Source organism: Stegostoma tigrinum, chromosome 30 (assembly GCF_030684315.1).
Source record: "Stegostoma tigrinum isolate sSteTig4 chromosome 30, sSteTig4.hap1, whole genome shotgun sequence".
Taxonomy (NCBI): Eukaryota; Metazoa; Chordata; class Chondrichthyes; order Orectolobiformes; family Stegostomatidae; genus Stegostoma; species Stegostoma tigrinum.
This window is the reverse complement of record NC_081383.1, coordinates 23,849,166-23,861,884: the sequence shown is the minus strand read 5'-3', so window position 1 is coordinate 23,861,884 and position 12,719 is coordinate 23,849,166.

Genomic DNA, 12,719 nt, shown 5'->3' with positions numbered 1-12,719 from the left:
CATGCCAAAATAACATTATTGTCTTAAACCTTTCACGATCCATTTTTCTAGTCGTTGAAATTTGCTAATTGCAGAGAATCAAGTGTGTCCTCTCTCACAAAAAGCAGTTCAGTAGTGTTTGAAGCCTTTCTCTATTCAAATATATCACATCTTCAAATTATGAAGTGTTTTGGTATGCCTGACGTCTCAAAAAAACCACACCTTGTTTTGTTCAATGACAGAAAGATAGGTTTAATACGTAATACAAAGGTGTAACCTTTGTAGTGACCACAGAAAGAGCTTCCCCACCCAAAAGTTCTTCAGTGTGATTTTGGCTGTTCCGCAATATCTATGAGCTGACTAGTTTGTCTCTAACTGTGAAGGAACTTTTAGACGTAGACGCAGACTATTTATAAATATTGCAGCCATTAACCAAATGAAAAGCATAACATGTTTCCTGTTCCCATAGAAACTGTTAAATACTTCATATACTTCAAAATAGAGCAGAACGGAGGGGAGACTTTGCAATATTGCACCCTGGCCTCAATAACAATGTACTTATGGGTGTGTTCAATTGTAGACATTCATTTCCATTTCTAACTGACATCAGTGTTTAACTCTAGTTCAGAATTCGCAGGGTTAAGAAAATCAGTGAGACACTATAGTTATTTTCTAATTAATTAGAATTTATCATTTCTTGTAAAATACAACCATTTGAAACAGAACTTTTTGCAATCTTTTCTCTTCTAACGAGTTCAGTATTTTTGTTTGCAAGAAAATAAAGATTATTTTCTTAGAGCACCTAGTTCTGATAGCATCAGTGGCCTTCCTGAAAACTCTTCTGGAATGAGCAGGTTTGCATGTTTCTCTTTGGCCCTGGATTGCTCACATTGGGTGAAATACAAGGCTTGATCTCAATGCCAAAAATTGAAAGCCCAATCCAAAGGTGGAATTGGAGAAGAGAAATAAAGGGTAGAAATCTTTTAGGAGCTATGGTGATAAACATGGCCAAATTGCTTGAGAAGTCCAGCGAGGAGCAATCTCGATGTCAGAAGCAGCTCATACTTTTTTATTTAAGTTCCAGATGTTGAGGCAAGATTCTTGCTAGGGAGCAGGTGTTGTCTACCAAGGGGGAATTATTGGTTACTAACATCTTTGTTAACTGCACATCTCACGTCATTGCTACACAATTTCCGATCTTACCACACATTGGGAGTAAACTCAACATCATAATATCTCAATGTGGAAAATCAGAGCAGATACCTGGCTACTTCAAGACAACAAAGTGTGAAGCTGGATGAACACAGCAGGCCAAGCAGCATCTCAGGAGCACAAAAGCTGATGTTTCGGGCCTAGACCCTTCATCAGAAAGGGGGATGGGGAAAGGGTTCTGGAATAAATAGGGAGAGAGAGGGAGGCGGACCGAAGATGGAGAGAAAAGAAGATAGGTGGAGAGGAGAGTATAGGTGGGGAGGTAGGGTGGGGATATTTCAGTCCAGGGAAGACGGACAGGTCAAGGAGACGGGATGAGGGTGGTAGGTAGGAAATGGAGGTGCAGCTTGAGGTGGGAGGAAGGGATAGGTGAGAGGAAGAACAAGTTAGGGAGGCGGGAACAGGCTGGGCTTGTTTTGGGATGCAGTTGTGGGAGGGGACGAGCTGGGCTGGTTTTGGGATGCAGTGGGGGGAAGGGGAGATTTTGAAGCTGGTGAAGTCCACATTGATACCATTGGGCTGCAGGGTTCCCAAGCGGAATATGAGTTGCTGTTCCTGCAGCCTTCGGGTGGCATCGTTGTGGCACTGCAGGAGGCCCATGATGGACATGTCATCTGAGGAACGGGAGGGGGAGTTAAATGGTTCGTGACTGGGAGGTGCAGTTGTTTATTGCGAACTGAGCGGAGGTGTTCTGCAAAGTGGTCCCCAAGCCTCCGCTTGGTTTCCCCAATGTAGAAGAAGCCACACCGGTACAGTGGATGCAGCATACCACATTGGCAGATGTGCTTAATGTGGAAAGTCGTCTTGGGGCCTGGGATGGGCATGAGGGAGGAGGTGTGGGGGCAAGTGTAGAACTTCCTGCGGTTGCAGGGGAACATGCCGGGTATGGTGGGGTTGGAGGGGAGCGTGGGGCAGACAAGGAAGTCACGGAGAGAGTGGTCTCTCCAGAAGGCAGACAAGGGTGGGTATGGAAAAATGTCTTGGGTGGTGGGGTCAGATTGTAGATGGCGGAAGTGTCGGAGGATGATGCGTTGTATACCTGGCTACTTCAGCTTGCTGCTGACAGCAACCAGCCTCCATGTTGCTTAGCAATATCTCAGAGCACAATCCATGCCCACCAACTGCATGTACACATCTTCCATGGATATCGGCATCCAATATTTGCCAACCCTTCAGGATCTCCACAGCGTCTCTCCGAGCTACTGTCAGGATGCTTAGTCCATTGCAGGGATCACTAGCAACTAGCACTAAAAAGCTGTCACAGAGCAGGATCATGGACCAGAACATCAATTGGACCAGGCTGTATCTCAGGGCTGCTGGTTTGCTCTTTCAGTGATCGCTGACTTAGCCCCTACCTGCATGCTCATGCATCCATGTCTTGCATAGCTAGGCCATGCCTTTCAATACTTTGGCACTTCAGACAGAGCCAAAAGGCTATCAGTAGTGTGGTACTGACGTGCTTTTTTGAACAGACACATTGGATAGACTTTCTGTCATGCTTGTCCTGAGGGATTGGTCCGGCAATGCAGGAGAACATATTTGGACATTGTCATGTATGCCATATTGAGACACCAGTCGAATACCAACAACACGTGCCAACTGCCCTCATGACTAATACACTGCTCAAATATTCAACTAAATGGACAAATGTTGGAAAGTAGGTCCTAAGTTTAGTTAAGGGGTGCTGCTGTCGGTCAGGGAGTTCTAGTAGTGTCAGTCAGACTCACGTTCTACATACAGAAGGTGTTTTCCACTATCAGTCATCTGCTTGGACCGATCACAGTCAAGAGATATGTCTGACTATAGTTTGAGGAGTAGGCAATGGTCAGTCCTGAAGGGTCATTACTAGCAGTCAGGGAACTGGAAACACAGTGGTCAGGAGTCTGATCAGTCAGGCCTGGGTGATGCCCATTGATGTTGGTCAGCGATCTCAGGCCAATCATTGAAGGGGGTGCAGGTTAGGATGTGGGAACTATGGCAGGCTCATTAACAATGGAGGAGGGAAGCCAAGGCTTGGAGGCATGTGCAAAGCAATGTGTTGTGCTGGGGAGAAGGGCATGATTGGAAGGATGAGAAGATATATGGGAAGATGGGGATGGCATTGGAGGGTATGGTACACTGAAGAAGAAGCATTTATTGGCAGTCACCACCACTGTGGTCTCCACAGGGGCTGTGTAGAAGACCATGATGGCCGTTATTCACGTGTAATGTCGGGAGTCAAGGAGGACAGTTGGAAGTGAAGTTGGGAAGCAGACTGAAAAGATTAGGAATAAATGAATTTTTCTCTGAATACCAGGCAGTGACTGGAATGATTTCAACAGGATGAATGAGTGGGCAAATGCAAGGCAAATGTGGATAATGTGAGGTTATTGACGAGTAGCAAAAATAGGAAGTCAAATTCTTATTTTAATGGCTGCAAATTGAGAGAGGGGAATATTCAATGAAACCCAGGTATCTTTGTGCACTGAAACTAAGTGTTAAGGTGGAGCAGGTAGGAAAGGAGGCAAGCTGTATGTTGGCCTTCAGAATTAGAGGATTTAAGGATATCTCACTGCAAGTTTATAGGGCATTGGTCAGACCATACCTGGAATATTATTTACAGTTTTGGTCACTCTATCTGAAGAAGGAGGGTCTTACAATAGAGGAAGCACAGAGAAGATTTATCAAATTGATTCTTGAGATGGCAGGACCTATGTATGAGGAGAGATCATATTGGTTAGAATTGTATTCCCTGGAATTTAGAAGAATGTGGCGGAATCTCAAGAAAACCTACAGAATTCTAATGGAAGTAGACAGATTAGATGCAGGAGAGAGACACAATGGGAACTGCAGATGCTGGAGAATCCAAGATAACAAAGTGTGAAGCTGGATGAACACAACAGGCCAAGCAGCATCTCTCTGATGAAGGGTCTAGGCCCGAAACATCAGCTTTTGTGCTCCTGAGATGCTGCTTGGCCTGCTGTGTTCACCCAGCTTCACATTTTGTTAGATTAGATGCAGGAAGCATGTTTTCAATGATGGGAGAAATTTCTTCTCCCAGATAGTGATGAGCCCGTGAAATTCATTACCACAAGAAGTGGCTGAGGTTCTAACACTGTGTACTTTCAAGAAGGAAGTGGATAAAGCTCATGTGGTTAAAGTATCAATAGATATTGGGGATGGGGGATGGCTCAAGGATTAGGATTATTGTGCTCGATGATCAGCCATGATCGTATTAAATGGCAGAGCAGCCTTGAGTGATCGAAAGGCCAATTCCTGCTCTTATCTTCTTTGTTTCAATGTGATGAGTCTTCATAAGGAGGTGATGGGTAGAAATGGGCTGTTGGAGAAATGCAGGGTGAAAGGGACCAAGGAGGCGCAGTAGGTGGCAAGGGTTTACCTGGCGACCAGGTGAACCCAGTGCTGACAGTGTCCACTGTGAAATGTGTTCTCTGCTATCACCTCCTGTTCACTAGATGCTAACTGCAACTGGAAAATATCTAGGGCAATTCCTAGGGTAAAAGAAATCAGCATCAATTTGACAGGTGATCATGTGGGACAATCCAGACAGAGTGCACTGCATCATCCTGCCATATTGCACTCTGCACAATTGGAGCAGGCAACAAGGTGATTTGTTGGCTGTGGAGGAACTGGGAGCAGTCTTCCAAGAAGGGTTACAACAAAGTTCAGCTGTGGTGAGTGCCTCAGGTCGGACAGGGCCTAGCTGATGCATTGGTCCAATAGGTGAAAGCTTGGTGCAGCAGATTGTCATCGGACATCATGACGGCATTTGGTTGCACTTTTGGAGCAAGTTGCAGTCCCTGTTCATTTTGTTAGTGCTTGTTTTTTGCTGGCCATAAGTACAAGCTAATCTTTGCAGTTGTTCTTTTGCTTGTCTGTCTTTGCTGTTCCACACTGGACAATGGCAAGGTATGTTTCTGAAGTATGCCATGGTGATCAAACAGTGACTAGGGCGAGAGAATGAGGTTGTAAATGCAGGGAAGTGCCAACCATGCTGGGTCTTTGCCCTGAGCAGTGTGGCATTGTAGTTGCTGTGTCATAAATTGCCAGCGAGGGCCAACATTGGATTGCCAATACCTGGCCAGGTGTACAGCAGCTTTTTAATGATGGTGTGGCTGCCAGGGATACTAGTGTTTCAGTGGGTATCCAGTGAGCTCGTCTCTGAACGGTACATGGTAGAAAGGGGCTAGAAGTGAGGCACCATACCAGTCAGCACTTAATGACAGGAGTGTAGCAAGCTATGGTGAGAGAACTTGTGAGGGCCTGTGGCAGGAAATCCTCAAAATCTTGAAGAAACTGACAATTAATTTTTTAAAAATGTAAGATCTAGCCCAGACAGTTTCATGCTGTGTTCAGGATAGTTAAACGTTACATAGCACTGTAACAATGCATTGACTGCAGAATCCCTACAGACTGGAAGCAGGCCATTCAGTCCACACTGACCCTCCAAAGAGCATCTCACCCCCTGCCCCATCCACCCTAGGCAATTTAGCATGGCCAATCCACCTAGCCTGCATATCTTTCAACTGCGGGAGGAAGCCCACACAGGCATGGGGAGAATGTGCAAACTCCACACAGACAATCACCTGAGGGCGGAATCAAGCCCAGGTCCCTGGTGCTGTGAGGCTGCAGTGCTAACCACTGAGCCACCGTGCTGCCTGTGATTGAAGTGAATGACTGATGTGGTGAGTGAGGAGGAAACTCGGAAGGAAAAATTCCTCTGTAGCTGCAAAGGGATTAGTGGTTGGAGGTGACCTAGGAGATTAGCATCAGGAACGTTTGACACGCTCCTGGATTCAATACAGATTTACTTTTTTTTATGGTGTCAGATCAGCAAAGTGAGCACACACATTCACAAATGTCCCAACAAAAAACAAAAAACTATGGATTCTGGAAATCAGAAACAAAAACAAAAAAAGCTGGTAAATACTCAGCAGGTCTGGCAGCATCTATAAAGTGAAAACAGAGTCTTCGTTTCAAGTCCAGTGACATTCACTTTTGAAGAAGGGTCATTGGACCCAAAATGTTTAAATTTGCTCTCTCCACAGATCCTGCCAGACCTGCTGAGTTTTTCCACCTATTTCTGTTTTTGATTCACAATTGGACATCGAGCGCTCTCCCTTTTGTGCCTGTCCCTATCACCTCCTTGCACACACCTTAAAAACACACCCATCCTTCTCATTTTTTGCATTTTTCTCACAGCTTTGTCATGATTGTGGATCAGAACCCTCAAGTATTGATACATTTTATACTCCTAAATGCAAAACATGTTGTTTTTAAAAGGAGAATTGGTCCAGAAAAACAGTGGATTAAATTCAGTGACAGGCAGGCAAAGTCCTGAGTGAAGCTCAAGGAATGTCGCACACGTAAATTCTCAGTCAAATTCCAGACAGGGAGAGATTTCGCTCTTTGTAAACAACTCAGAGACTGATCCACATATCTTTATTCAACTTCTGTCTTTTTGGACTCATTTCTTGTGTCTAATCTGTATGAATGTGCATTGCATCAACATTTGTTCTTGTTTGTACTAATTACTATTTCACACCTTTTAAAATTTGTTGACGGCTGGTTAAATTGGTTCCTTTTAAACCATAAGTTGATTTCAGGCCTGGAGAAAGGTATCCACAAGGAAGGGACCCTTTCTAACCTGTTGGAACCAGCTAAGAAAGGAGGGAGTAAAGAAGAGAAGCCAGTTCATTCTTACTCATCTGGGAACTTAGCCGATCGAGGTATTCTGTCTGGAACGATGACAAATTGGAGAATATTGCCAAGGGCCTGGTTATAACAGTCTATAAACATACCATTGCCATTTGTTTTTGTTGTTACAGTGTTCAATGTCTGATAGCACCCTCATGAATTAAACTGCATCTGTCAGGTCCCTCAGATCTGTTCTTCTCCCTGTTGTACTGAAGGTAGAACAGGAGCATGTGGAAGAGAACTGAATGTGTAATTCCACATATTCTCCAGTTAACAATGGCAGTTATAACTAGAAGATGGCGGCGGAGTAGCAGCGCTGTGTGGGGACTCCTGACCAGAGCTCGTCTGCCCCGTCCACATTCACCTTCCTTTTCTTCATTCCCTGCTTTGTTTTTCTTACTTTAATCTTACTCACCTTCTGTGGAAGCTTGGGCTGCTTCACGGTGTCCATTGCGGCTGATGCAGGTTTCTTTCTGATGGCCGTGGAGGAAGGAGGCGAATTTGTGTTCCCATGAGTGGAGGAGGGAGTCATGTTTGTGTCCTTAGCAGTGGAGGAGGGAGGCAAATTTGTGTTCCCATCACTGGAGCAGGGAGGTGAACTTGTGTTCTCAGCAGTGGAGGAGGGAGGTGAATTTGTGTTCCCAGCCGTGGAAGAAGGAGGCGAGTTTGTGTTCCCATCAGTGACGAAGGAGGCGAATTTGTGTTTCAATCAGTGGAAGAAGGAGGCAAATTTGTGTTCCCATCAGCGGAGGAGGGAGGCGAATTTGTGTTCTCAGCAGTGGAAGAAGGAGGCGAGTTTGTGTTCCCATCAGTGGAGGAGGGAGGCAAATTTGTGTTCCCATCAGTGGAGGAAGGAGGCGAATTTGTGTTCCCATAAGTGGAGGAGGGGGGTGAATTTGTGTTCCCAGCAGGGGAAGATGGAGGTGAGTTTGTGTTCCCAGCAGTGGAAGAGGAAGGTGAGTTTGTGTTCTCAGCAGTGGAAGAAGGAGGTGAGTTTGTGTTCCCAGCAGTGCAAGAGGAAGGTGAGTTTAGTCTCAGCGCCTGGTGTGGGACCCAACAGCTTCAGCAGCAGTTGCATTGCCAAGGTCGGCCCAGCGAGGACACGTGGCGGTGATGTGGCCGGTAGAGAGAAGGTGGTGATGGTCAGTGCGCTGAGCAGACCCAAGGCTGGCTGACTGCTTCCTGCTGGTGTTGAGCTCTGCATCTGAGTGGAACTGTATGGACCCAGGCCCATGGTTACACACTTAAGAAGGACTATAATGTTCAACTTTTAAATTATATCTTCATTTTCTACTTTGTACCTAAGATTTCGTATCTAGGCACCTTTGTATCTCAGATCGTGCTGGGAATGGTGACTTTGCACACTTTCTCCAATCCCCATATTGAGTCGACCCGATGATAAAATCTAATTCACTAATTCAATTCAGTAGAGGAAGCACTGGAGATTAGTGGTGGCTTACCATTTCTGCCTGTTGGAATGCAAGAGATGGGAATATTTCCTTGCTAACCGATGACAAATAAACTATTAGCAACCCATATAGTCATAAAATGCTCAATCACTCAACGGTGAATGCAATCTGAACAACATCATAATACTAGGATGTATCATTCTTTCCAATAATAATTTATTCTCCCCCAGGAGTCATATAACAGGAGTCCCTGAATCTTAAAAATAATAGTCCTGGGAGTAGTTGTTCCTGCTGAGGGAGCAGTACGACAGTGCTGATGTTTGTTATAGCATCAGATCAGATGCTCACAGTTCAGTGGGAGCGTTTAATCAGATGTACAAAACAAATAACTGTGGGTGCTAGAGATCTGAATCAGAAATAAATTGCTGGAGAAACTCAGCAGGTCTGACAGCATCTGGAGAAAGAAAGCAGAGTTACCCCTGTGAGTCCAGCGACACTTGGTCAGAACGGTTAGTAGCTAGGAATATCTGGTATGTATGCCGAAGCCAAAGTGGGGGAGGGGGCTGGGGTGTTTTTGGATAGCTGGAAACGGATCTCATACAGACAGAAAGGGAGAGATATGAAAGGAGTAGATAAACAAGGAGATTACGGAAAGCAGGCGAGGACAGAAGAAAAGCTTACTAAAAGATAAAAAGAGGTGTGGGTGAGAAAATGGGTCAGTGTGCTCCTGGTTTACCTACGCTTTTATTTCTTATTCTCTCTCTCTCCGAGCTTCCTCTTCACCTATCGGCACTCTTATCTGCCCTGCCCTCACACCCATTCACCCTGCTCCCCCACTTAAATTCCAGTGTTTCCTAGCTAATAACAGTTATGATGAAGAGTCATTAGACTCGAAACATTAACTCTGGTCTCTGCCCACATCTGCTGAGTTTCTCCAGCAATTTCTGTTTTCATTTAAGCAGAGATAGTTGGATTTCAACTTGTAACTTATGCCTCACACGAGTGTTGAAGCACACACTGGTAGCAGAAACTATGGTGAAGATGCACAATTTGGGATCAAAGGCAATTGATAAATATTTATTGGAATTTGTATTTTCAGAATAGAAGCAGATGAATGTAGATAACAAGGTGTGGAGTTGGATGAACATAGCAGGCCAGGCAGCATCAGAGGAGCATGAAAGCTGATGTTTCAGGTCTGGGCCCTTCATCAAAAAATGGTATTTGAAGAAGGGTCCAGACCCGAAACATCAGCTTTCCTTCTCCTCTGATGCTGCCTGGCCTGCTGTGTTCATCCAGCTCCACACCTTGTTATCTCAGACTCCAGCATCGTCAGTTCCTACTATCTCTAAGCAGATGAATGCAGCTCATTTCTGTGAATTTTTTGGGGGGTAAAAAGAACAAGCAGAGACTTGTGCGACAGTGGCCTGATTGAATCAATTCCATAAAAGCACGTAAAAGCAGTCAAAAACTTGAGGGAACCACTGTTGTGAAGGTTCTGGTGATACAATGGTAGTGTTGCTACCTCTGAGCTAAGAGGTCTGGATTCAATTGCCACCTGCTCTTGAGATGTATAATAATATCTGTGAATAGATTGATTAAAAGATGTTTTAAACTCTGTTGTGTTGATAAAATATTTATACCTCTGAATTTACAAGAGACCAGAAAGACATTAGCTTAGCTTTCACTTCAGAACAGACAGTTCAAAGCTGCAGTTCAGAAGAAGCGGCTTACATTCTAGGATATGTTTTACCCAGTATGGCCATCCTCTGGGATCATAAGAAAGTCGGGTTTTTTTATGATTAATTGAATTTAAAAGCGATCTGTGTCTCATTTAAAGAAATGAACAAGTGGAGCTGCTGAATCTTAAGATTTATTGTAAAGAATGGTTTTAAATCTTGCTCAGATTCTTTTCTCTGTGAGCAGAAGGCATATTAGTGAGTTATTTAGGAACTTCGAAATTCTTTTCTCTGGAAAGCAGTGGGCACTGCAACACTGTGTGTATTAAACGCTGAATGAGACATATTTATGTTTGACAAAGAAGCCAAGGGTTAGTGGGGACAGATAGGAAGGTGGAGTTAAGGCCACAGTTAGATCAGCCATGATCTATTGAATGTGAAATAGTTTTGGCTTATTCCTGCTCTTTTAGCTTATGAATGTTTGTGAAAGAGGATATGGAAGTGGAATCTTCACTCTGAACACTTTTGCTTTTCACTCACTGGTTCCAGCCAGTCAGGACCCACTGTGCCACCCTGTACCCTGATGGCCACATCTGCTTCTACACTGGTAATAGTCTTCAGTAGGACCCTCATGGGTTCCCAGGCATACACAACACAACTCAAAGCACTTGTAGTTAAGGCCAGGATCTAAGCAGGTAGTTTCTACCTCAGATAAAGTCACACTGGTTGTGCCACATAGGAGTGGTCTTAAAAAGAAGAGTAAAGTTTTGTAAATGAATGGGAAGATAATTCTGTTGTTCACTTTTTTGGTCAAATTACTTTTTTAACTTCATCTCACTTTCCCAACTTGTCCATTTCACTTGTTGGATGGTACATTGCCTTTTAAGATGCTTAATAATGCATGAGAGTTTACAATTTGATCAGGTCCACTGAGGGGAACTGAAGGGGGCAGTTAGTTACAGGATTATAAAATGTGAGGCTGGATGAAAGCTGACGTTTCGGGCCTAGACCCTTCATCAGAGAGAGCTCTCTGATGAAGGGTCTAGGCCCGAAACATCAGCTTTTATGCTCCTGAGATGCTGCTGGGCCTGTTGTGTTCATCCAGCCTCACATTTTATTATCTTGGATTCTCCAGCATCTGCAGTTCCCATTATCACTCGTTACAGGATTGCTTTGTATCAGTGACATTGGATGGGTGATACTTAGGAAGTGTGGCTGTTGCAAATGGTGCTCACATTGGTCCACTTTATGCAAACCACATGATCTTCACATGAACAAAAACACCTCAGGTGGCAATATGAGGTGAACATTTCTTCATCCACTTTCCTTTCCTTGTATTCCTCCTGCTTGGATTTGACTTCAGAAGATCTGTACTCTGCTCCTTCTTTGCCCTGCATGTTCAAAACTCATTTGTAGACAGCATTGTTCAGGATGTTCCAGCTTTTCTGACAGGTGACATGTGCCTCCAGATCCTCGACAGCACTTAGAATGCATCTTCAGCCCCCTGGTGTCATCTTCTATCATTTTTCTGGAATTGTGACAATGTTAGACTTTGATTTCTGAGGGGCGACATCATCTTATGAAGAGCTGAGGAGGGGTGAATCAGCAGCACCCTTCCTGAAGCAAACATTTTCATTCTTTTCATCACACTTTAAATACAATGCAGTTTCTTAGAATCACTATGGTGTGGAAGGAGATCATTTGGCCCATTGAGTCTGCATCGACCCTCCGAAGAGGATCCCACCCAGACATAGCCCTCTACCCTATCCCCATGACTCCACATTTCTGATGACTAATCCACCTAACCTGCACATTCCTAGACCCTGTGAAACAATTTAGCATGGGCAATTCACTTAAGTTGTACGTCTATGGACTGTGGGAGGAAATCAGTGCGCCTGAGAGGAAACCCACACTGACATGGGGAGAATGTACAAACTCCACACAACAGTCATTCAAGGCTAGAATCGAACCCAGGTCTCTGGCACTGTGAGGTATCTGTGCTAATCATCATGCCACCCCTTGTGAGTTCAAAAATGAAAAATCCAACTACCAGGTTTTCTGGACCAAAAGAAAGAATTTAATTGCTTACAACTCTCAAGGAAAAGAATAAAACACATCAAATATATATGCAAGTATAGGTGTTAAGTTTAAAGTATGAGAAAGTATCTAGAGAAAGGAGATGATGAATATTACTGACAATCCCACAGACATCAACAAAAATAATTTTCTTATCAATAGAACTTTACAGTACTGTCCCTACCTCTGGGCCAGAATCTCAAGGTTCAATTCTATCTCAGGCAGTAGTAGGTATATCAGACAGGTTGGTTGTCAATCTGGAAATCCTTCCAAAGCCCTGTGGCAGATATTAAGGAGAGAAAATTACCTTTGTTCAGCCAAAACAACACAGTAATGTCGGTGCAAAAGCCTTCCCACATTAATAGCCTCCTCGTGCAGTTGTTTGCCATGACCCAGCATCATCCTCGTTCAGAGGGACCAGCACACACTCAAACATATCTTCTTATGGTTGCCCAGCTCTTGTGCATTGATACATTCCTGAGGACTCATGAACATAATTGAATGATCAGGGGATGCCTGGGCCACCATGGAAATACAGTTGTCAGTCCCATGCATTTGTGGACTGGCCCCTGGGAGATCCAGGCTGTGTCTCCAGCAGAGCCACGGGAAAATCAGGAAATCAGCAAAGTGGTGACTTTGACAGCTATTGGCATCACATGATCACCAGGCC